The 22,615-nt window shown below is 50.3% G+C and overlaps 1 long non-coding RNA gene across 1 annotated transcript; it reads left to right on the top strand.

Moving 5' to 3' along the window:
- The first annotated feature begins 9,049 nt into the window (after positions 1 to 9,049).
- LOC149124963 (uncharacterized) lies at positions 9,050 to 11,111 on the top strand. Its single transcript, XR_016212262.1, has 3 exons — positions 9,050 to 9,188; positions 10,693 to 10,799; positions 10,983 to 11,111. It is a non-coding gene; the product is annotated as an uncharacterized LOC149124963 (long non-coding RNA).
- The last annotated feature ends 11,504 nt before the right edge of the window (positions 11,112 to 22,615 follow it).

The raw sequence follows: 22,615 nt of genomic DNA, 5'->3' as shown, positions 1-22,615 counted from the left end.
CAGTTCCTCAGAGTCATTCATCCCTTTCACCCTGTGCCACCCCTCGAGTTGCCCCGAGCAGAGGCTTGGGTGCTAGCTACCAGCGATGGAGGGTGCAGCAGGAGGCAGGCAGGTTCACTCCCTCCCCTGGTAGAACGTCGCAGCAGGGGGACCTGGGACCTAGGGCGATGCTTCTGCTGAGCCCCGATTCGGGTTTTAGCTGCCCTTTGGTTCTTCTCAAGCTGGCCAGTTAGAAGTCGCTAGCAGTGACCTGGGTTTACTCCACCCTCAGCCCCTCACTGCCTGCTTTGAAGGTGAAGCTGGCCAGGGAGAACCAAGGCACGGAGTTGCTGTCACTCAGCACACGCCAGGTCTGGCTCTCTCTGGAGGCTCAGTTCGGGGCATGGGGCCCTCAGCAGGAGACAGGAGACCTGGACTCTGGCCACTTTCTAGCTGTGTGGCCCTGGGCGGGTGATTGCGCCTCCCTTGGCCGTCTGTGCATCGTTGACTGAAAGCAGAAGGCAGGCAGAGCCCTCCCGGAGTCCCTGCTTTCTCCGGTGTCTAGGAACCAAGCGGTTTATGTTTTGCCCTCATTGCTACCCAGAGACAAACGGAGCTGCGACCAAGCTCTGGGAGGCACAGAAGGCGCATTAAGGAAAAGCTGCCAGGAGTCAAAGGATAGAGGTCAGACAAGGTGACCTTCAAGCTGTGGAGGTCGTGGGACCAGGTGTGGCGCCTTTGAGAGGGTCACCTTCCTGGCCAGAGATGTCACTGGCCACCTCAACCTTCACTTTGCCCCTGATCTCAGCCAGGGCATAGGGGACTTTCAAAAAGGTCATGGAAAAATGGAAATAAAAGTAAGTTTATTTTGCTGCAAAAAATTTTTTTATGAGATCTGTATTATGGGGGCCAGCATTGTGGTGTAGCAAGTTAGGCCTCTGCCTGTGACGCTGGGTACCCCCTATGACCTCCAGCTCAAGTCCTGGCTGCTCCACTTCTGATCCAGCTCCCTGTGAATGTGTCTTGGAAGGCAGTGGAAAGATGGCCCAACTACCCATGTGGGAGACCAGGATGGAGTTCTAGGCTCCTGGCTTCAACCTGGCCCAGACTCAGCCATTACAGCCATTTGGGGGAGTGAACTCCCAAGTGCAAGAGTTCTCTGCCTCACTCTCTGCTTCTCCCTTGCTTTCTGTAACTCTGCCTTACCAATAAATAACATAAATCTTTAAAAAGTGGATTATAAAAAAAACCATACATGCATTTCACAAGACAATGCTGCACACAAGCAAACGTTTCTTTTCATTCCGTTATTCGCAGGGACTCTTTGGAACACCCTCATCATGGCAAGCCCACAGTGTTCACAGCGCACTTCCGTCTTTGTCCTCTACCAGGCCGTCACTCAGCATGTCAGAGAGTCTAAGATTTGCTTTGCCAGGGGCACAGACTCCAAGACACGGAGCCCTGAGTCTGATCCTGAACCCTCACAAATCACTACTCTTCCCACCTCAGGTGTCACTCCCAGTCTGCTCAGGGGCAACGCAGCTGCGCCCACCCCACATCACCCGGAGACCACTGCAGCCAACGCAAGTCAGGTCTTGAGTATATTTAGAGCCTCTACCCATGGGCGGATGGGTTCTGGGGGCTGGGTTTGCTGCTCCCAGGCTGTGGCAAGGGGAGGGCTGAGTTCCAGATGCCCCTGTGAGCTCAGGGCACAGTGCCCCTACCCGGTCTTCCCCAGAGGATGTCTGTCCCTTCTCCCTGGTCGTGGCGTTTCACTCCTGTCCCTCAAGACTGTCACCAACCCACCCAGAACCTGCTAGTGTGTGCCTGCAGGCTCGGAGGAGAAGGTACCTTATCTCCCTGGGATCTGTCTGCTACCCTCAAAGACTGATGCCCGAGCCAATGCCCATTCAGCCCCTGAATCCGATAACCTTGGCTTCCTCAATGACCCAGGAGCTCCCCCAAGGTGGACCTCTTCCTGGCCTAAACCCCCTTGGACTTGGGGTTAAAGCTCCTGGCTCCGTGGGATCTGGTGGGAGCTGCCTCCCGAGCTGCCCCTTTGCCTCCGTCCTGGGCCCAGGGCCTTCTTCCTGGGAAGCTTGGCCCTACCTATGGGCCACTGCCCTGGAAGAGTCCTCTGCTCATGGGCTCTCGCCCCCCGCCCTGCAGCATCTGCTCTTTCTGGCTTGGCCCTCAGCTGGGGCTTCTACAACAAGAACGTCCCAGACTGGTGGCTTACCAACAGCACAGCTTTAGGTCTCACAGTTCTGGTGCTGGTGGATTTGATGTCTGGGCACGGTGTGCTTTCTGGTTTACAGAGTGAGCTGAGTCCTCATATGGCAGAAAAGGCACCCATCCCACTCACAAAGGCACCACCCTCAGGACCCAATCACCCGCCAAAGGCTGCACTTCCTCACACGTCCACAAGGGGCAACAGGACGTGGATGCATGTGTGACTTTTTCAAAGACTTCCTTCCACGACCCCTGTCAGTTTCCCATCACTCTTGTAAAAATCTTTACTTACAGTAGGGTTAACTATGTGATCATTAAGTATACTGAAAATAGATCACTGTAAAAATTAAGAATGGGAATCCGAGAGGCAGGGAGAGGAAGGGCTGGATGTGGGTGGGAAGTCCTACTATGTCCCTAAATTTGCATATATGATATATGAGACTTGTATAACTTAAATAAAATGTAAAAAAAGAACTTTACAAAGCATTTAGCACCAACTGACACTTTCCTCTTTGCTTATTTATTTTTTCATCTTGTGCCTCTTGTCCCTGTCCTCCTCCACGCCCTGTCAGCCAACCCAGGCTTCATGAGAGCCGGGCCTCACTGTTTCACCTCGGCTGCACCCCCGCCTCTTGGGTAAATGCTTCTGCAGGGAATGAATCAACCACAACCCCGTCCCGGCAGGAGGGAGGAAAGAGACTCCCTCCTAGGCCACCCCACAGTCACCTCCACTCCCTCTCGCTGCTGGGCATCTGCAGGTCTGGGCTGCACGACTGCCCTGCACCTTGTCACAAAAGCACTGCTGTTGCTGTGTTAAACACAATTCAAATACAGCAATAAAACAATGAGACTTCTCCTCTTCTCCACCAAGAGCTCACATCTGCAACACATTGTCAACATTCCCCTTTCTGACATTAAAAAAAAAAAAAAGATGTCCTTTTTATTTTAGAGATTTATTTATACACTTGAAAGGTGGTTAGTGAGAGAGTGGGGGGGGTGGGAGAGAGAGAGAAAGAGAGAAACATCTTCCATTCACCAATTCACTCTCCAAATGGCCACAATGGCTGGGGCTAAGCCAAGAGCCGCGAACTCCATTTGGGTCTCCCACGTGGGTGCAGGGGTCCAAGCGCTTGGGCCATCTTCCACTGCTTTTCCAGGTGCATTAGCAGGGAGCTGGATCAGAACTGGAGCAGCCAGGACTCAAATTGGCACTCCCAAGGGATGCCAGTGTTTCAAGCCATGGATTAGCCTACGGCACCACAACACCAGCCCCTCGATGTGGCTATTTAGTATTGCTTTATTTACTTAAGTGGAGAGAACACCCCATCTTCTGGCTCACTCCCCAGTTTCCCATACTGGCTCAGCAGGTTGGCTAAGGGGAGGAGAAGAGCCAGGAACTGGGAACTCCATGTGGTTTCCCTCGTGGGTGGCAGGGCCCCAGGCATTTGAGCCATCACTGCTGCTTCCCAGGGTGTGCATGAGCTGGAATCAGGAGCCGGAGCCAGGAATTGCACCCCTAGCATTCCAAGATGTGGGACGCAGACGTCCTAACTGGCTTAGCTGCTAGGCCAAACACCTGCCCCTTTTCTGACTTTAAGACAAAAGTGACACCAAGAACATTCTTGTTGCTCCTCTCCCCTTCCCTCAGCCCCGTCCTGTATTTCCTTAGCTAAGCCTGAGATCCCCATGAAGAGCCAGGCTGAGCAGGGATGCTGGAGGGAGGCGCCAGGTGGCCTGGAGCACGTGCAGCCACCTCCCTGTGACAGGCTTAACTGCGAATGACACAGGATGCACACCTCCGGACACTGCGAACCACCCAGTGACAGCGGTGACGGGGGCCGGCCGAGCTGGCCTGAAGCTGTGATGGAAAGAAGTCCTGAGGCTTAACTTGAGCTGATGGGCTTTGGCTGAGAGCTGTCTGAGAACAGACTGGAAAGACAGCCGCCTCAGGTGGCCCTTGGGAACCGAGCTGCTCAAAATAAAGACAGCTCTCGACAGTCTTGTCTCCCGTCAGTGTAGCAGGGCACACGGCTGTCATTCCAACCACACCCAGACACGCCTGTGCACACACACACACACCGGAGTCTGGGAGGCCTGTGTGCATTGTGTATGCAACGAAGTCAATGGAACTGGAACAGGATTTAGGACACGTCAAAGGGAAATCTGCTGCATGCTATTAAAATACTATTTGTAATTCTAATTCCTAACGGTTACATAAACGATTCAGTCTCCAGAGTGTTTTCTCTACATTATTTTGCTTGATGTGCATCACAATTCCATATAATAGCAAAGCAGACAAATACCATCCTTACGGTTGAGAAAGTAACAACTTGGAGTGGTCAAGAAAATGACCTCACTGCCACCCAACTTAGCTTCTTGTATGTTCCATGGTATCTAAGAAACCACATTTTGCTAAGTTTTTACTTTGACTATATTATCCTAAAGAATGTGCCATAACACTGTTTTTTCAGCAGCCAATATAGTTTACAAGTCTATTTTGGTTTAAATAAACCTAGTAGGTGAGATTTCACATGTCCAAAACCCAGAAAATTTCGATGGGTGGTAATTATTCACTTCATAAAAAGAATCTGAATTTGTCAAAAGAACATGGTATGATTCATTTAACTAACAAACTTCTTTAAATGCACTCTCGACTATTTCTAAACATTGGTATATTTTAAATGACCACATTTATTGTATAAATTAAATGGGCAGAGCTAGAGTATATATTTTACTTTAATTGTCCAAGACCCTTATCAACTATTCCATGATGTATCCCTGTAAATCAACAAGAAAAAAGTAAGTAAAACAAAACTGGGCAGAGTGGATGTTTGACCAAGCCATGGAACAAGTCATGTCCCACATTGGAGATTCTGGGTTCAAGTCCGGGCTCTGCTCCTGAGTCCAGCTTCCTGCCAATCCAGACCATGGGAAGCAACAGGGGATGGCTCTGAGGTCGGGTTCCTGCCCCGGCTGCGGGGTGCCTTCCCGGGGTTCCTCACTCCTGCCTTCAGTCTGCACCGCTCTCACTGTGGCAGGCATCTGGGGAGTGGAGCAGCCGAGAGGAGCATCCTCCCCATCTCTCTCTCTCACAAACCCAAACAAGTACATAAAAAACAATAATGGACAACACACATTAGGAGCCGAGTCATAGAAGGAGCAACCTTACAGGCTGGCACGTACCTGCTTAGGAAGGAATGCTCATCTCCTTTTGGACGCATGGATGTCCAGCCCGAGACTAGAGTTTCCAGCCTCTTCTGGGCATGAGGGAGCATACCCGTCTATGTACTCACGGGTCTAAGTTCTGGGTGATGATTCAGTGGGAGGGGTATGTGCAACTTCCTCCTTATTTGCCTACAAGAAAATTACTTTCCCTGAACTTATTTATTTTTTTTCCCAAAATTTGGTGCATGGTAACACCCTGACTTCAAACAAAGAAAAGTTGATGACCTAAGGGGTAGCAATTTAACAAGTGAACAGATCTCTGAACAACATTGTAGAGTGGACCCATCTTTCTGCCCAGGACTGCCCAAGGTTAAGTAAGAGAAATATCTCTCTTACTTAAACTGCTGTGTATCCTAATAAAATGGCCAATCTAATCTAACCTAACCTAATCTAGGAGATACCATCTCACACCCTAAGATTGGTCACTTTTATTTTAGCTTTTAATTTTTTAAAAGATTTATTTATCTGAAAGGCAGAGATACAGAGAGAGAAGGAGAGGGAGACAGAAAGAGAGAGAGAGAGGTTGAAAGAGAGAGAGAGAGAGGTCTTCCACCCACTGGTTCACTTCCCAAATGGTTGCAACAGCTGGGACTAGGCCAGGCAGAAGCCAGGAGCCCAGAGACAGGAGCTTCTTCTGAGTCTCCTACACGGGTACAGGGGCCCAGGTACTTGCGCCACCTTCTGCTGCTTTCCCAGGCACATCAGCAGGGAGCTGGATCAGAAGTGGAGCAGCCAGGACTCAGTCGCTACCCTATGGGATGCTGGCACTACAGGTGGAGGCTGAACCTTCCACGCTACAACACCATCCCCAGTTGGTCACTTTTAAAAGTATTGGGTTGAAACAGATACGGAAAGTGAGAAGTTCTCATATATTTCTGGCAGGAGTGTAAACTGGTACAATCAAGAATGGATGGGGGCTGGCGCCATGGCTCACTTGGTTAATCCTCCGCCTGCGGAGCCGGCATCCCATATGGGCACCAGGTTCTAGTCCCAGTTGCTCCTCTTCCAGTCCAGCTCTCTGCTGTGGCCCAGGAAGGCAGTGGAGGATGGCCCAAGTGCTTGGGCCCCTGCACCCTCATGGGAGACCAGGAGGAAGCACCTGGCTCCTGGCTTCGGATCAGCGCAGAGCAGCCATGTGGAGGGTGAAGCCCTTTCTCTGTCTCTCTCTCTCTCACTGTCTAACTCTGCCTGTCAAATTAAAAAAAAAAAAAAAAAAAGAATGGATGAAAGGGCCCTGCTATGAAATGAAGACACTGTCCAGCGTCCGTGGAGCTCAGCGATAGCCTCACCATGGGCTGGAGGCTGAGACAAGAGGGGCCCATTCTAGAAGGATCCCTGCTCACAGCACCAGGAGACACTCACTGGAGCCAGGCAGTTACCCCAGCAGAAGCGAGTTTTGTAAACTATGAGCCCCTGAACCTGCTCCCCAGTGCTCCATACGGTGTCTGTCTTACGTGTGTTGAATGAGTGACAATAGCTGTGATGGAGGACCCCTGAGCATAAGCCCGGGGCCCTATAGATAACTGGCATTCACAGTTGATTAATGCAGTTTTGCCCCATTCCAGGTCAAGCCCCGCCCCAAGGACAGCCCACATCCAGCAATTGGTCAATTCCAGGTAGAAAGACACAGCCCCCTGGCCTCATTCAGGACCTCCCCCTGCGGCGGGCCTCTGCACCTGCCCTGTCCCTTTGGGGTTGGCTGAGGCCACCCAGCGACCGCATCTTGGCTGCAGTTCCACTTCCTCTGTGCTGGGTCCTGTGTCCCTCACTTCCTGGCGGCTCCTGAGAACCCGGCTCAGCAGGCTCCAGGAGATCCACGGAACACAGTCAGCATTGTCACCAGCCCCAGGGCGGCTGGCTCTTTGCATAGAAACCTGCGTTGCTAAATGTGTCTTCGGCAAACCCCCCAAAGACCCACTCCTGATTTCGCTGCTTTGACTCGTTTTCACGGTGAATTCAGAACATCCGACCTTTCCCAGCCCCACGCACACTTCCACTTGCTAATTGAAAGACTGCCCGAAAAACAGCAAAGCCCCTCTTGCAGCGGCGAAACAAAGGACTCCCAAGAGACTCCAGGCTTACAAAGGCATGTGCCTGCTTGGGGATTTATGGGCTTAGCATTTTCAATTAGGTCATTTTACGTCTTTAGGTTTTAGATTGGAAGATGGGAAACACGTAGGTAGAGTCACAGAACATGAATTGGAAATAATGAAGCTGTCTCCGGTCTCCATGGCCCAGCCACAGGAGACACTTGATTTAAAATCCATACAGTGGGCTCTGCGCCTGCTGACTCTCCCGTTAGCTTATCTGGGACCCAGTGCGAGCTGCTAAATACCTCTTAACACAACACAAAGCAGATGCTCATGGTAATGTGCCCCAGAGGACAGCTAGCAGGTGTGCTTCTACTTCCATCAGGAAGGCTTTGGCAACCTCCACCGGTTGGGGCAGACAGGGCTCCATCGAAGTAGGAGTGGATGTTGCTCCAAGGGCTGCTAACGCAGGCTGCAGCTGAGCTGGCTCACGGGCCAGGGTCACAGGAGTACACACACAAGTGTGATCACTGTGGTTCCCTGGGAGGTACAGGCACAGAGCGAATCCAACCTCCTTTGTGCAGAGAAACTGGACAGACAACCCAAGATTTGACGCATAGTGTTCGGTAATCCCTACCCCAGCATCTTGACATAAAAGAAAGCAAACTTAGAAGTGAAGGCAAGGCCAGCGCCGCGGCTCAATAGGCTAATCCTCTGCCTGTGGTGCCGGCACACTGGGTTCTAGTCCCGGTCGGGGCGCCGGATTCTGTCCCAGTTGCCCCTCTTCCAGGCCAGCTCTCTGCTGTGGCCCGGGAGTGCAGTGGAGGATGGCCCAAGTACTTGGGCCCTGCACCCCATGGGAGACCAGGAGAAGCACCTAGCTCCTGCCTTCGGATCATCGTGGTGCGCCGGCCGCAGCGGTCATTGGAGGGTGAACCTACGGCAAAAGGAAGACCTTTCTCTCTGTCTCTCTCTCTCACTGTCCACTCTGCCTGTCAAAAAAAAAAAAAGTGAAGGCAAAAGTTCTTCATTCTACAACACCATCAAGAAAGTCAAAGAATGGCCTATCAAATGGGAGAAAGCCCTTTTCAATAATTCCAATGAGGCATTGGCGTCTGGGATACTGACATTTAAAGGAACGTGTATGACTGAATAATAAATAATAAATAACCTTGTTGAAAATGAGCCACGTCTTTGAATAGAATTTTCTCAAACCAAGACATATACCTGACCAGTGAGCTCATGGCAAGAAGCTCAACAGCATTAACCAGGAGGGAGAAGAGGGTCAAAACCGTGAGGTCCGCTAGAACGGCTCCAGTGGAGAGGACAGTTAACAACGAACGTTGTTATTCAGGTGGAGTGACTGCAAGCCCTCTCCACTCCTGATGAGAACAGAAAACAGTGCAGTTAGGATATGACCTAAAAAATTCCACTGCTAGGTATATACCCAGGAGAAATGACAACGCAGGTCCCCACAAAATTTTGTTCATAAGAACCCAACAGTAAAAACAATCCAAACGTTCAGTTCACCAACTGATGCACAGATAAGCACAACAGGACAGATCCAAACACCAGGTGTTACTCAGCCACAGAAGCTGGTGAAGTACCACAACCTGCAGGTGTCTTGCAAACTCAACGCTACGTGAAAGAAACAAGTGGCGAAAGACCATCTTGTGTTGTCTTGCTTCTGCGGAATATCCAGAAACAGGCGAATATAGAGAGGTAGGAAGTTGGTGAGTAGCTGCCCCGGGCTTGGGGGAATTGATAGTGAAACTGGGAATTGATAGGGCAGGCTGTTAGTGAAACTGCTCTACATTTAGACTGCGACGATGGCTGCAGAACCCGCATAGGCAGGCTCCTGCGGGACGCTAGACAGATGGTCTCTGGAATTCACCTCATCCTCCCGGAAGAGGAAGACAGTGGGGGTGGGGGGCACGGGGTGGGGGGCCCGTAGAGAAAATCCCAAAGCACTGGGAAATCTTGGCCACGTTGGGCGCACTTGCAAGTGACTCGATTTTCTATCTTCAGGAAGAATGGGGGTTTAAGACAGACTTGAGGTTTAATTATAGGAAAATGCAGTTTCGTTTCTGTTCGCCCGAGTCTGTGCTTCCAGAATCTCACTAGGCACTCAGGAAGGGGACTGCTATTCCCAACCAGGCGATCCGTCTTAGGAAGCCAGGTGCTTGGGTTCTTGCCCAGATGTCTTGTTTCTTTAGATAACTGTTCTGCTTCGTTCCATTTTATAAAATAAAATCCAATGGGTTTTCCGTATAGTTTGCTGAGCCTCAGACCAAGGCAGAAATAGCTAACCCAAAAGAAAAAAAAAAAAAAATCTGTGCACTTGTTTTTCTCCATATTGAAGGCAAGCTTCAGAAATGTGGAATTTCCCCCCAAAAGTTTCTGCTAAATCATCTCTACCCAGACTCCACTTTGCTTAAAAAAAAAGTTCTTTTTTTTTTTTTTAATAATTTATAGTGAGGGAACACTGAGTGTACCTTTACCACAATAGGCTGAAAACAGACAGATAAACTGAAAGGACCCAAAATGCTGGTGAAATTATTTGGGCAGTTTTTTTTTTGTTTGTTTTTGTTTTTGGGACAGGCAGAGTGGACAGTGAGAGAGAGAGACAGAGAGAAAGGTCTTCCTTTGCCATTGGTTCACCCTCCAATGGCCGCCGCAGCCGGCGCGCTGTGGCCAGCGCACCGCGCTGATCTGAAGGCAGGAGCCAGGTGCTTCTCCTGGTCTCCCATAGGGTGCAGGGCCCAAGTACTTGGGCCATCCTCCACTGCCTTCCCGGGCCACAGCAGAGAGCTGGCCTGGAAGAGGGGCAACCGGGACAGAATCCGGCGCCCCGACCGGGACTAGAACCGGGTGTGCCGGCGCCGCAAGGCAGAGGATTAGCCTAGTGAGCTGCGGCGCCGGCCTTTTGGGCAGTTTTGATGGTAAATTTAACTTTTACTGACGTACATTTTTACGAAATCAACATAACAGGAAAATATATCCTCCATTTTTTTCAGTCCACTTTTAGGATAACTGTTATGTCTCCAGAAGCTTACAAGATGCAGACACTTCCAAAAGTTCATGGCAAAATGATGCAAAACAATGAAATTGCATAGATGAAGGCACTTCAAAAACTTCATGGAAAACATGTATTAGGAAAGACCTCTTCAGGGACTTCACAAATTTTTGGTGCCAAGATAAACTTCTCTTTTAATTCCATTCTTAGATGCACTTTTTGAAGACCCCTCACGCAGTCTACTGCAGCAGTGGGTTCAAGGACAGTGATTCTGGAATCTCCAACACTCTTAACCCACAATCCCCGGTGTAGCCCAGGTGAGTCCCTTCTGGCCACTGGAGCTCCTGCCCTCCTCCTGGAGACGAGGGGAGCCCCTTTGCTGACATCTGGGTTCTTTCAGCTGTCACACTCATCGAGGCTACTTTTCCTTCATGAAACTTCTAGGCACCCAGCTTGACAATGAGGATCTGAAGAATTAACTTCTTTTTTTTCCCTCCTAGTAGTGTGTGTTTTGACCCAAGTCCATCGGAGTGAACTTGATTCCTCTTCCAGGAGGTTGATTCAGAATTTGTCTTACACACACACAGGGGACGTCAATACTGCAGGAGCTAACTGCCACCCTGTGCAACCTTGCAGTTCAGGTCAGGCAAACCCACCTTGCTGACTGCAGGCGACTGCTGCTCGTGCACTCAGGAAAAGTGTTATCCATGGAAGGAACAGCAAAGAGTGATTTTCCACTTGGAAGAGAAGCTGCACATTCCCACAGAGACTGCTTGGCATCTCTACTCCCATACAGCTTTACTGGAAGATTCATTAAGACCGCATTGCATTTGGGGAAAGTTTACAGTATTGCTTGTTGGCTGCTGAACACAATTTTGCTAAATATAGAGCTCAGAAAACAATCTCAAACAAACAATTCTATAAAAAAAATCTGAGACGTGCTAAGGAGGAGCTGGGCATCCTATGGGGAGGCAGAACAAGAAGCCAAGGAGATGTGCTTTGGTAACAAAGCCACTTTCATGCTAACTCATTAACCCACTAACCCATTAACCTCCTGCGGATTACTCGCTTCTGAGGACTGAATTCTCATGGCTCAGTCACCCCTCCGTGGTCTCCCCTGGCCCCATCTCTTAATACCCCGCAATGGGGATTAGATTTCAACATTGATTGTAGATGGGACGTTCAAACCACAGCACATGTATAAAGCAATCGACAGAAGGTTAAGGTAGAAGGTGATAGAACTAAAGACAATGTTTAAAGTCTTCTCCAAAGCATTATTATTTTTTTTTTGGATCACTGAAATAGAGTATGCAAATTAAATATAAACAAAGTCTCATGGATATAAAATTAAAGATGAGCTATCAGCACTTATATTTTTAAATGATGGCCAATTATGCCAAGATTCTAGTGGCACTAAAATCCAGGTCACATCGATTATTTAAGAAAGTTTGAGAAATATCACTAGATATATCTGCATTATAATGAGTAGACAGAGCAACAGAAATCAATTTCAGGTTTAACTATTTTTAGGACCTACTTTCTCAGAGTGCTTAAATTTTACGGCTATTGATTTATTCATAAAGAATTTTACATTTAAATGTATCAGAGTCTTTAAACAAATGAAGTAATTTGAGGAAAGGAGTTCTAAGTGTATGCATTTAGACTACTTAAATTTTTGTTATGTAAGAAGCCTATTTAAAGCAAGACTTCTGCAACGCAGGGGACTTGGGGTTGGTACCACTCACTGCTTTACTTCACAGGAAGTAATGGAAGATCAAACCTAACTATAGGGCCACCCAGGCAAATTCAGCTTTGCAAATCTAGGTCACAATGCTATGAGCTCTTCAGAGAAATGAGGAATATGAGGGTACTGCAAAAAGCTTGTGAGAAAGGAGCCAAAAGATAAGTTTTTTGGTGCTTCCTCCAAATTTGAAATCCATGCCTATGAGATGCTTTCAACAAGTTCATGGTAAATGTGCAATAAGGAAACGCTGGTGTTTATTTCACTAAAGTCAAATGACCTGTTAATTCCATTTTCCCACGAGCTCTCTGAAGGGGCCCTGCACAGTGGTTCAGAGGAGGGGACTCAGGAGGGAATGAATACTGCAGAGGTGACCGGGCCCACCGGGGGCCATGTGGGGGCTGCAAGGAGCCAGAGCCCAAGACGGATGCTCAGATTTAGCGTCTCTGCCCTGTGCCTTTTCACCTCCCCATGCCCTTACTATTGCAATTGCTACAGGCAGGCAGCTAGCGTGAAATGGATTAGATTTGTGAGCGCCCCCTGTGTGACCTCGTGCCCCTACCTGACCTCCCCTCTACTCCAATCAGACCATGTCACCTCCCCCTTTTGGAAATGAATAAAAGGCCTGGAGCTCCAGGGTCCCCTCCCTTGTTGTCCTGCACCTTGGGGTCTTTTGGCCACTGCTCTGCCTCTGCATTTTTTTTTTTTTTTTTGGATAGGCAGAGTGGACAGTGAGAGAGACAGAGAGAAAGGTCTTCCTTTGCCATTGGTTCACCCTCCAATGGCTGCCACGGCCAGAGCGCTCCGGCCGGCACACTGCACTGATCCGAAGGCAGGAGCCAGGTGCTTATCCTGGTCTCCCATGGGGTGCAGGGCCCAAGCACTTGGGCCATCCTCCACTGCACTCCCTGGCCACAGCAGAGAGCTGGCCTGGAGGAGGGACAACCAGGACAGAATCCGGCGCCCCGACTGGGACTAGAACCCGGTGTGCTGGCGCCGCAAGGCAGAGGATTAGCCTAGTGAGCTGCGGCGCCAGCCTCTCTTTCTAAAACCTTACCATGTCCCCTGGTTTATTTGAGCTGATATTCAGAATTTTTATCTGAATAGAAAGCAAGAACTCTCAAAATATTAATATTAAAATTATTAATAAGGATGGTCAATTTCAAAATCCCCCACTTTTTTTTAAAGATTTATTTGTTTATTTGAAAGTCAGAGTTACACAGAGAGAGGACAGGCAGAGAGAGAGAGAGGTCTTCCATCCGCTGGTTCACTCCCCAATTGGCCGCAATGGCCAGAGCTACGTCGATCCGAAGCTGGGAGCCAGGAGCTTCTTCTGGATCTCCCACATGGGTGCAGGGGCCGAAGCACTTGGACTATCTTGTACTGCTTTCCCAGGCCATAGCAGAGAGCTGGATAGGAAGTGTAGCAGGTGGGTCTCAAACTGGTGCCCATATGGGATGCCGGTGCTTCAGGCCAGGGTGTTAACCCACTGCACCACAGTGCTGGCCCCTAAATCTCCCACTTTTCATGCCAGTATTTTTTTTTTTTACAGGCAGAGTGGACAGTGAGAGAGAGAGACAGAGAGAAAGGTCTTCCTTTGCCGTTGGTTCACCCTCCAATGGCCACCGCGGCTGGTGCGCTGGCTGCTCTGAAGGCAGGAGCCAGGTGCTTCTCCTGGTCTCCCATGGGGTGCAGGGCCCAAGTACTTGGGCCATCCTCCACTGCACTCCCTGGCCACAGCAGAGAGCTGGCCTGGAAGAGGGGCAACCAGGACAGAATCCGGTGCCCTGACCGGGACTAGAACCTGGTGTGCCGGCGCCACAAGGTAGAGGATTAGCCTAGTGAGCCGCAGCGCCGGCTTCATGCCAGTATTTTTAAATGTAGCTCTGGGAAGAAGCACTAAATATCTTAAAGGTACAGAATCAGGTAAATGAAAGGTTAATCTTAGTTTCCTCGTGCGTAAGGGTTACACCTACGAGAGAACATAAAAAATTTGTGGATAAATGGAATTAAATGACAGGTTTCTTTTGGTGCAAAGATTTGAAGTCCATGGGGCCAACGCTGTGGCGCAGCGGGTTAAAGCCCTGGCTTGAAGTGCTGGCATCCCATATGGGTGCCGGTTCAAGACCCGGATGCTCCACTTCCGATCCAACTCTCTGCTATGGCCTGGGAAAGCAGTAGAAGATGGCCCAAGTCCTTGGGCCCCTACACCCGCGTGGGAGACCAGGAAGAATCTCCTGTCTCCTGGCTTCAGCTCCAGCCATTGCAGCCAACTGGGGAGTGAACCAGCAGATGGAAGATCTCTCTCTCTGTCTGTCTCGACCTCGCTCTGTAACTCTGTCTTTCAAATATATAAATTAATCTTGTTATATATTAATGTTAGCTGTCACAAAACACACCAAACACCGGAGTAAGGGAAAGGTTTATTGGGGAACACCCTACAGACCGGAGTGAAGGGGCAGCGAAGGAAAAAGAGCGAAAGTATAAGAGAGAGAGCCAGAGGAGAGGAGCTAGAGCAGAGAGCAGGAGGGAAGAGCCAAGAGAGCACGTGTGCAGGAACAGGCCCTTTTATTTTTTATTTATTTATTTTAGAGTGGACAGTGAGAGAGAGAGAGAGACAGAGAGAAAGGTCTTCCTTCTGTTGGTTCACCCTCCAATGGCCGCTGCAGCCGGCGCACCGCACTGATCCAAAGGCAGGAGCCAGGTGCAAGCACTTGGGCCATCCTCCACTGCACTCCCTGGCCACAGCAGAGAGTTGGCCTGGAAGAGGAGCAACCAGGACAGAATCCAGTGCCCCGACCGGGACTAGAACCCGGTGTGCCGGCGCCACTAGGTGGAGGATTAGCCTGTTGAGCCACGGCGCCAGCTGAGCCACGGCACCAGCTGGAACAGGCCCTTTTAAAACTTTGCCTGAGGGCGGGCAGGGAAGCAGGAGCAGTGAATCCCATTAGGATGGGGGTGGAGCCTGGCTCAGGTAGCTGGGCCATGAGGCCACCTGGCTGCAACTGCACCAGTTTCCTAACAAATCTTATTTAAAAAAAAAAAATTTGAAGTCCATGCAGTTTTTTATATGCATTTTCCATAAACTCTTGGAAGATATTGTGTATGCGGGGATTTCTATTCCATTTTCCATGAAGTTCTGAAGTACTCTCCTATGGTTGCAGTAGGCATGCAGTATTGCTCTCTCCTTACAAATGGCCTCTTTCTAGGGAAATAGTACATTTCAACTCCTGGTTTTTTTAATGCTGATAATCAGACCTCCATGTTGTGTCACTGCCTTGTGTGACCTTTTGACTGTTATTTATGGAAAGAGGAGGTTGGACAAGTGTTATGCAAATCATAATGATGATGATGATGGTTCTCATTTGTTGAGCACTTACTATACGTCATGCTCCAGTCTGAAAACTTTCCTGAAGTCATAGAATCCTCCAAACACCACTGCAAGATAATGTTCTTGTCTGCATTTCACACATGAAAAAAATCAAGCATGGACCGGCACAGTAACTGGTTTAAGGTCACAGGGTCAGTGTTCCAATCTAGCGGAGAGGCCCAGCTCAATGAGTGGAACAAAGGCCGGCTCCCACAGAGGTGGAGGCTGAGCGGGAGGGGAGCCGGGTTCAGTTCAGACAACAGGGCTGATGTTTGTGTTCTGTGTGGGAGTTAACTGTATTTAACCTTCTTTCTTCATGTTTGCCTTGGGGGGATGCAAATTGCTGCAGCAGAATGCCAAGAAAAAGAATGTTAGCATTCGGCTCCTGACATCCAAAACAGGATTTTTCGGTTGTAAAATAGGCTTGAAAGCCAGGTCCTATGGAGAGGAGGGGGAAGGGAAGAAAGGCTTAGCAAGTGCCAGGCATGGTGGTCCAGCCCATGGCTCTCACAAAGGAGGGGACGCAGCTGACCAGGAAAGCGGGCAGGGAGTCCTCTCTGCTCCCAGGAGTGGTGGGAGCCCCGTGGCCCACAGAGGCCATCATGTAGTTTGGAAATACTGGAGGGTAGGCAGTGCAGTCCATCAAGGGCTGCCTGTAATCACTACTTCAATGTCCCAGGGCAGAAGAGCATGTTCAAGATAGCAAGGTGCCCACCCATCTCCTGCGCAGGAATGCTGGGTTGAGGGCCAGCGGTGCTGCAAGAGAGCTGGCGGCAGAACACCTGGAATCCAGGGCTGGATGGATGGTGACGCGGAGGAGCCACACCTGGCTACCCCATCAGCAGGGGAGGCGCTATCTCTTCCTGGGGTGAGCAGCCTGTGCCCTCCATCAGAGGCAGGCCATCCTCCTCCCTCTATGAAGCCAACAGGGTGGGGTTGGGCCATGTGGATGAGCAGCCATCTCAAAGACTGAGCACTACCCATGGGATCCTTGCATTGATGGCACAAACTCCATGTATAAAGCTGGAGAATTTTTTTTTTTTTATCTCTAAGAGCCAGAGGGGCAGAGATGAGAGCTACCATTTCATGAGGCTATCTGGAACAGTTACACACAGAAGGAAGATTACATTTTCCTGCACAACTGAGTTACGGAAGCCATTTTTCCCCCTGAAATCTTACTCTGCCCGTGAATTTGTTACCGGAGAATGGCAGGGTTCTTGTCTTCACGCAAGAAAGAATTCAGGCGTGAGACAGAGAGTAGTGGAAAAGTAAAATAGCAAAGTTTATTAGGGAAGGGACATCCGTAAGAACAGATGGGCACCTCTCCAGACAGGACCTGAGAGAGAGTGCCCAGTCGCTCAAACTGGGGGAAGGAGAGAGGTTACCTGGTTGAGCAGAGAGAGTACACCTGGGCAGGCAGGCAGGCAGCTCAGCAGAGGAAGAGGGCTGAGCGCGCAGTCCGGTTGAGGCCAGGGGTTTTTAAGGAGATGGGTCTTGCTTCCCCACCTCCGCTCCTCTTGGAACAAAGGGCTTTTTGGATGTAAATAGAAAAACTTCTATCGAGTTTTCCCCTGAAAGTATCAGACCAGAAGAAGGCTAGCTGGCCCCATCCTGAGTTTAGAGGAAGGGTGATCAGGGCCCCCTGGAGAATTGGGATCTGGGAGCAGGGTATTTGATATGCAGATACTGGGCTGCATCTGGGAGATTGTGGAAGATTTGTCAGGCAGAAGGGGCGGGACCCCCACCTGGCAGGTTATCTGGTAGGAGGGGGCAGGGCAGGGTGTGAATATCGGGCTGCCCCTGAAATATTATCGGGATGACTTTGAGATGCAGATGCATATGCTGGACATAGACGTCTTCTCTTTAGGCCTGTCACACACACATAAGCTCATATCTGACTTCCTACCTAACAAATTGGTAACTACCCTGAATTACTGGAAGTTTGTTAGTGGGATGGTGAGACACTATTTACTGTGGTGGATACCGCTCTAAGCACTTGACACCCATGAACTCATTTCAGGCCCACAATGTACCCGTGAGCTGATGCTGTTATCACGGCCACTCTGTAGGGCAGGTCAGTGTCACACAGCTGCTCAGAGGCAGAGCTGGGGAGGGGGCCAGGCGGCTGGCACTCCATTCCATGCTCTGAAGCCCACGTTACATTGTGCATGTGCCCCCAGAGCAGGATTCTCTGGGCGGGGTGGGGGACGGACTGCTAGAGGTGTTGGCCTGGGAAGTGAAGAAGGGAAGCAAAGGGACCTCTAAAACACAGGCACAGGCTGTTAGGAAACTGGTGCAGTTGTAGCCAGGTGGCCCCATGTCCCAGCTACCTGAGCCAGGCTCCACCCCCATCCTAATGGGATTCGCTGCTCCTGCTTCCCTGCCCGCCCTCAGGTGAAGTTTTAAAGGGGCCTGTTCCTGAACACATGCTCTCTTGGCCCTTCTCTCCTGCTCTCTCTTGGTTCCTCTCTCCAGCCTCCTCCTCTGGTCTCTTGGCTCTCGGTTCTTCTCTCTTAGCTCCCCTCTCCTGCTCTCTGCTCTCTTCTGTCCTCGCTAGCTCCTCTCCTCTGGCTCTCTTTCTTATACTTTTGCTCTTTTTCCTTCGCCGCCCCTCACTCCGGTCTGTAGGGTGTTCCCCAATAAACCCTTTCCCTTACTCCGGTGTCCAGTGTGCTTTGCGATGGCTAACATTAAGATATAACACGGGCCTTCTAGATATTCTTCTGCGAGGATCACTGTTGAGCTAACTTGCAACCATTTGCCTTTTTCTTTCTTGCACGGCCACTCTGCACAAGCAGCATTGATGACTTTACCAGAGCAGCTTTAGCCGTGGATAAGACACAGCAAAGCAGAGGGAACTGAGAACGCTGAGCCGTCAGCGAGACTCACGTCCCAGCCACGTAACTCCCCTTGCATCACCCTCACTTGGCAGCTCACCAACAGTCCTCAGCAGGAGTGGAGTCGGGCAATGCCCTGAGTTTGCCGAGTCTGACTGGCTACCTGGTGTGGAGGACAGTGGCCCCAAGGCATGTTGGGAGGTTCGCAGAATTACTCATCACTTACCTCTTACATTTATTTAACTGTTCTTATAGGAAACATTTAAAGATACATGCAGTTCAATCTATACTTTTTGCTCAGTGGTTTCCTTAGGAGCTCTTCATTTGCTTATTCTTCAGTATTTACTGTCAAAAGTCCTTTTGTAGCCAGAAAAGCGTCCCTGTATGTTCCTCCATCTGCCTCGTGGTTTCCGTTCCGGCTTAGAGGGTCAGAGGCCATTCTGAGTCCAGGGAAGCTTCTGCCCTTTGCTGCCTGTAACACTTCCCTTCCCTTCTGCTTCCTCCCAGGCACCCAGCAACCCAGTGAGAGATTCACATCCCCACTATGTAGAGGGGAGCACTGGTCTTCCCAGAGGGGAACTCGGGGAGGTGTGAGATTGTGGGCCTGTCTGCAGAGCCCACATTCTCACCAATCCCACGCCCATGGCACTGATCACACGGGGCCTTGCCTGTCCTGTAGAGTGTGTTTTGCCGGCATTTTCCTGGGGACGCTTGCATCTGTAGCCAAAAGGGAGGTTGCAGGGCTCTGGGCCTCACAGAATCATTTTCCAACCTTGGTGTTCAAATTGCCTCATGGCTCTGGCTGCCGTTCAGTCCCTCTGAAGTCATATGAGGCCTCAGTTATCGAATTTGGCCTGTCTTGAAGGCCACGCTGGTCTCAATGCCCGGGCTTGGCACACAGGCCCCTGGCAAGACGTTCAGAGGACGGCGCTGGGCAGGGAACAGAGCAGATGGGGATCGTCAGCAGCACCGAGGACTTTGCAGTGCTGGGAATGGCAGGTCTGCCGTGTAAACAGGAATCAGAGCAACAGCAAGGCCTGGCGGGAGACAGTGCGGGGTCCATGCAGCGCGTGTCCCCGAGCTGTCATCCAGCTCGATTAGAAACAGCTGGGAAGTCAGAAGCTTGATTCATCTCTCCCCGATGACATAGAAGGAAAGAATGTTCACCACGTCGGAACCAGGAGTTAGCATCCCAGCTTGTGTCCGCCAGGACTCCCTTGTGCTAATCCAGCGAGACGCCTCCCACGTACGGGCCTTTTGCTGCCTAGATAGTATTGTCCCCTTGCTGTTGACTACGCAAAATACTCCACAGCCCACAATCCTTTGTGTAGTTACCAACGGATTCAAAAAGGTATTCCTATCCATGTAAGGTCCCGAGCAATCAAAAGCAGCTCTTTTTACTAGTAAGTCATGGGCAGGCAGATGGAGGGAAATTTCTCTAGATTTCTCTAGAGAGATGGAAGAGGCCAACGTTGACCCAGTCCTGCAGATGTGGTGAGAAACATGCATCTGTGGAGTGGGAGCCCGGCCCAACGCTGCTGTCCCCAGGCCAGCGCCACCTGTGCCCCGCAGCCCCTTCTCCCAGGCCTGCTGGGCAGATGTCCCCACTGTGGCCTCAGCTCCTGGGCTGGGTCTAGTACTAGTTTCATAGAGAATTAGATAAAGTCGTATTTATTGTATTTGAAAGGCAGAATTAGAGAGAGAGAGAGAGAGAGAGACAGAGAGAGAGAGATCTCATTCCCAAATGGCTCCAACAGCCAGGGCTAGACCAGGTCAAACCAGGAACCATAAACTCCATTGAGTCTCCTATGTGGGTGCAGGGGCCCAAGCACTGCAATCATCTCCCTCTGCTTTCCCACGTGCATTAGTAGGAAGCTGGATCCGAAGCAGAACAGCCGGGGCTTGAACCGGCGCTCATATGGGATGCTGGCATTGCAGGCAGTGGCTTAACCCACTATGCCACAACCTCAACCCCAGAGACTTAAGAGCTAAACTTCTGATTTATGCCTCAAAGAAAACAAGTTGCCTTTACGTGATAAAACTCATGCTGCTTAATTTTCAAACACAACAAATGCAGAAGAGAAGAGAGGAGGGAAAGCGAGGCCAGAGGTAATGCCAGGCCCCCTGCCTCCATAGCACCACAGTCCACCCGCACCGCGATTTACCTAGGCTGGCTCACGCGGCCTCTGTCCAGCACAGGTCCCCTGGCTGCTTTTCCTTCTCAGGTCAGGAAGGTGAAACGGGAAGGGAGTGCCCTCCAGGGAAGTCGCCGAGCTGACCTTGCCTTGGCCTTGGCACCCTACACTGAGCCTCCCCATCCCCACCAGACCTGGCATCTTCATCAGCTCACTTTTTAATGATCACAACTCGAACACAGGTGAGTTGACAATCACCCATGAGCAGCAAGGAGAGCAAGAGAAGCAACACGTGGAAAGACATTTTTACCAAGGTCACTGAATTTTCCATGGTTGTGGGTGTGGAGCCTGACCCCTTTCCACGAGCCCAGGGCTCTTCCGCTGCCCACAACTTTACGGTTCAGTGTCTGCTGACACGGCAGAGACCCTCGGGGCTCACCAGGCTGTTCAGTGCTGTCCTGCTTTTCTGCGGTTGGTCAAGGCCCACCTTGTCCCTTGTGGGTGAGAGACCTGCGTTCCATCCAGATGGTACAGCCACAAGAAAGGGACCCAGTGCTGACTCACATGGGACAGGGAGTGTGAGGGAGAAACAAGCAAGCCTTACGCTTTCCAGGTTTGGGCTTTGTTTATTACTGCAGCATGATGTAGCAAATGCTCAGTTAATGCAACTGAAGAGTCTCTCGGTCACCACTATATACTGATCTTTTTCTACCCTTAACTAAAGGATTGGATCACATTATTTCCTGGTTCAAAAACCATCAAGGTGGGGTGGACCCTTGGCCTAGCAGTTACATACCCACTTCCCATGTAAGAGTACCTGGGTTCAAGTCCCAGCTCTGGCTCCTGAGTACAGCTTCCTACTAATGCAGACCCCAGGAGGCAGCAAATGATGGCTCAGGTTGATGAGTTCCTGACATGCACATGGGAGACCTGGACTGAGTTCCTGGATCTTGGCTTTGATGTGGTCCAGCTGCAGCAGTGAAGGGCTCCGAATACCTTGCAGACAATCTGGTCCAGTCTACCACTCTGGGTTGATCTCCTGGTGATCTGCCCTTAACCTACAGCCTGCGGTGCAGCTGCATGGACTCCTGGGCATTCCCCTCAATATCGCCTGAATATCCTAGGCCTTTCGATGCTCCCAGGCCTTGTTCCGGCTGTTCTCTCTGCTGAGATGGGCCCTGGCTGTGTTCCTCTGCCTGACAAGAGTCTTACATACCCAACAAGACCCAGCTCACAGGTGGTGTCTGTGACGTCATGCCCAATCCACAACGAGACACTAGCTCTGTCTTGTGTGTTACCACGTGCTAAGTAATGTCTCTGTTAGAGATATTTATTTACCTGTCCACCTTTCCAACTATGTGGTTGCTTTCTAAAGGGTGGGGCCATGCAGATCCTTTTCAACCACAGTGCTTGGCATCTCAAACATACAGGTATTCCCCAGAGAGCCCACACCTGCAGCCAAGGGGTGGTTTAGACGGGGTCCTGGTCCCTCTGTGGTTCCCATCAGGCTGCCCTCACTAGTCTTTGGGACACACAGCTGATGTCACTCAAGTAGAATGTCACGAGTCCTCTGCCTGCTCTTGTCCCCACCACCAAAATGTTAATCTTGAATCTTTCCTGTATCAAAATTTCAGAGTTGACACTGCGTGCCAGTAACAATGCCAGACATGAAAGGTACTCAACAGAAGTGTGTTAATAATAAAAATAATAATAGTCAATGGCTACAGAGCCAGAAATCAATGAAGCATTTATATCCACTATTTTATTGAGTTTATGAAAACCCTGTGAAGTGGATATTATTAAAACACTCATTCTATGGCTGAAAAACTAAGGCTCAGGACGGTTGAATAGACTTAGGTTGGTGTGGTTGGTAAATGACACAGTTAAGAATGATGTCAGGGGGCTGGCACTGTGGAGTAGCTGCTTAAGCCATATGGGTGCTGGTGCATGTCCCAGCTGCTCCACTTCTGATCCAGCTCCCTGCTAATGGCCCAAGAAAAGCAGCAGAAGATGACCCAGGTGTTTGGACCCCTTGCCACCCAGGTGAGAG

This window comes from Oryctolagus cuniculus, chromosome 8 (genome assembly GCF_051225735.1).
Source record: "Oryctolagus cuniculus isolate XC-2025 breed Fujian yellow rabbit chromosome 8, ASM5122573v1, whole genome shotgun sequence".
NCBI classification, from domain to species: domain Eukaryota; kingdom Metazoa; phylum Chordata; class Mammalia; order Lagomorpha; family Leporidae; genus Oryctolagus; species Oryctolagus cuniculus.
Note: the sequence above shows the minus strand (reverse complement) of the source record. Positions and strands in the feature narration are given on the sequence as shown.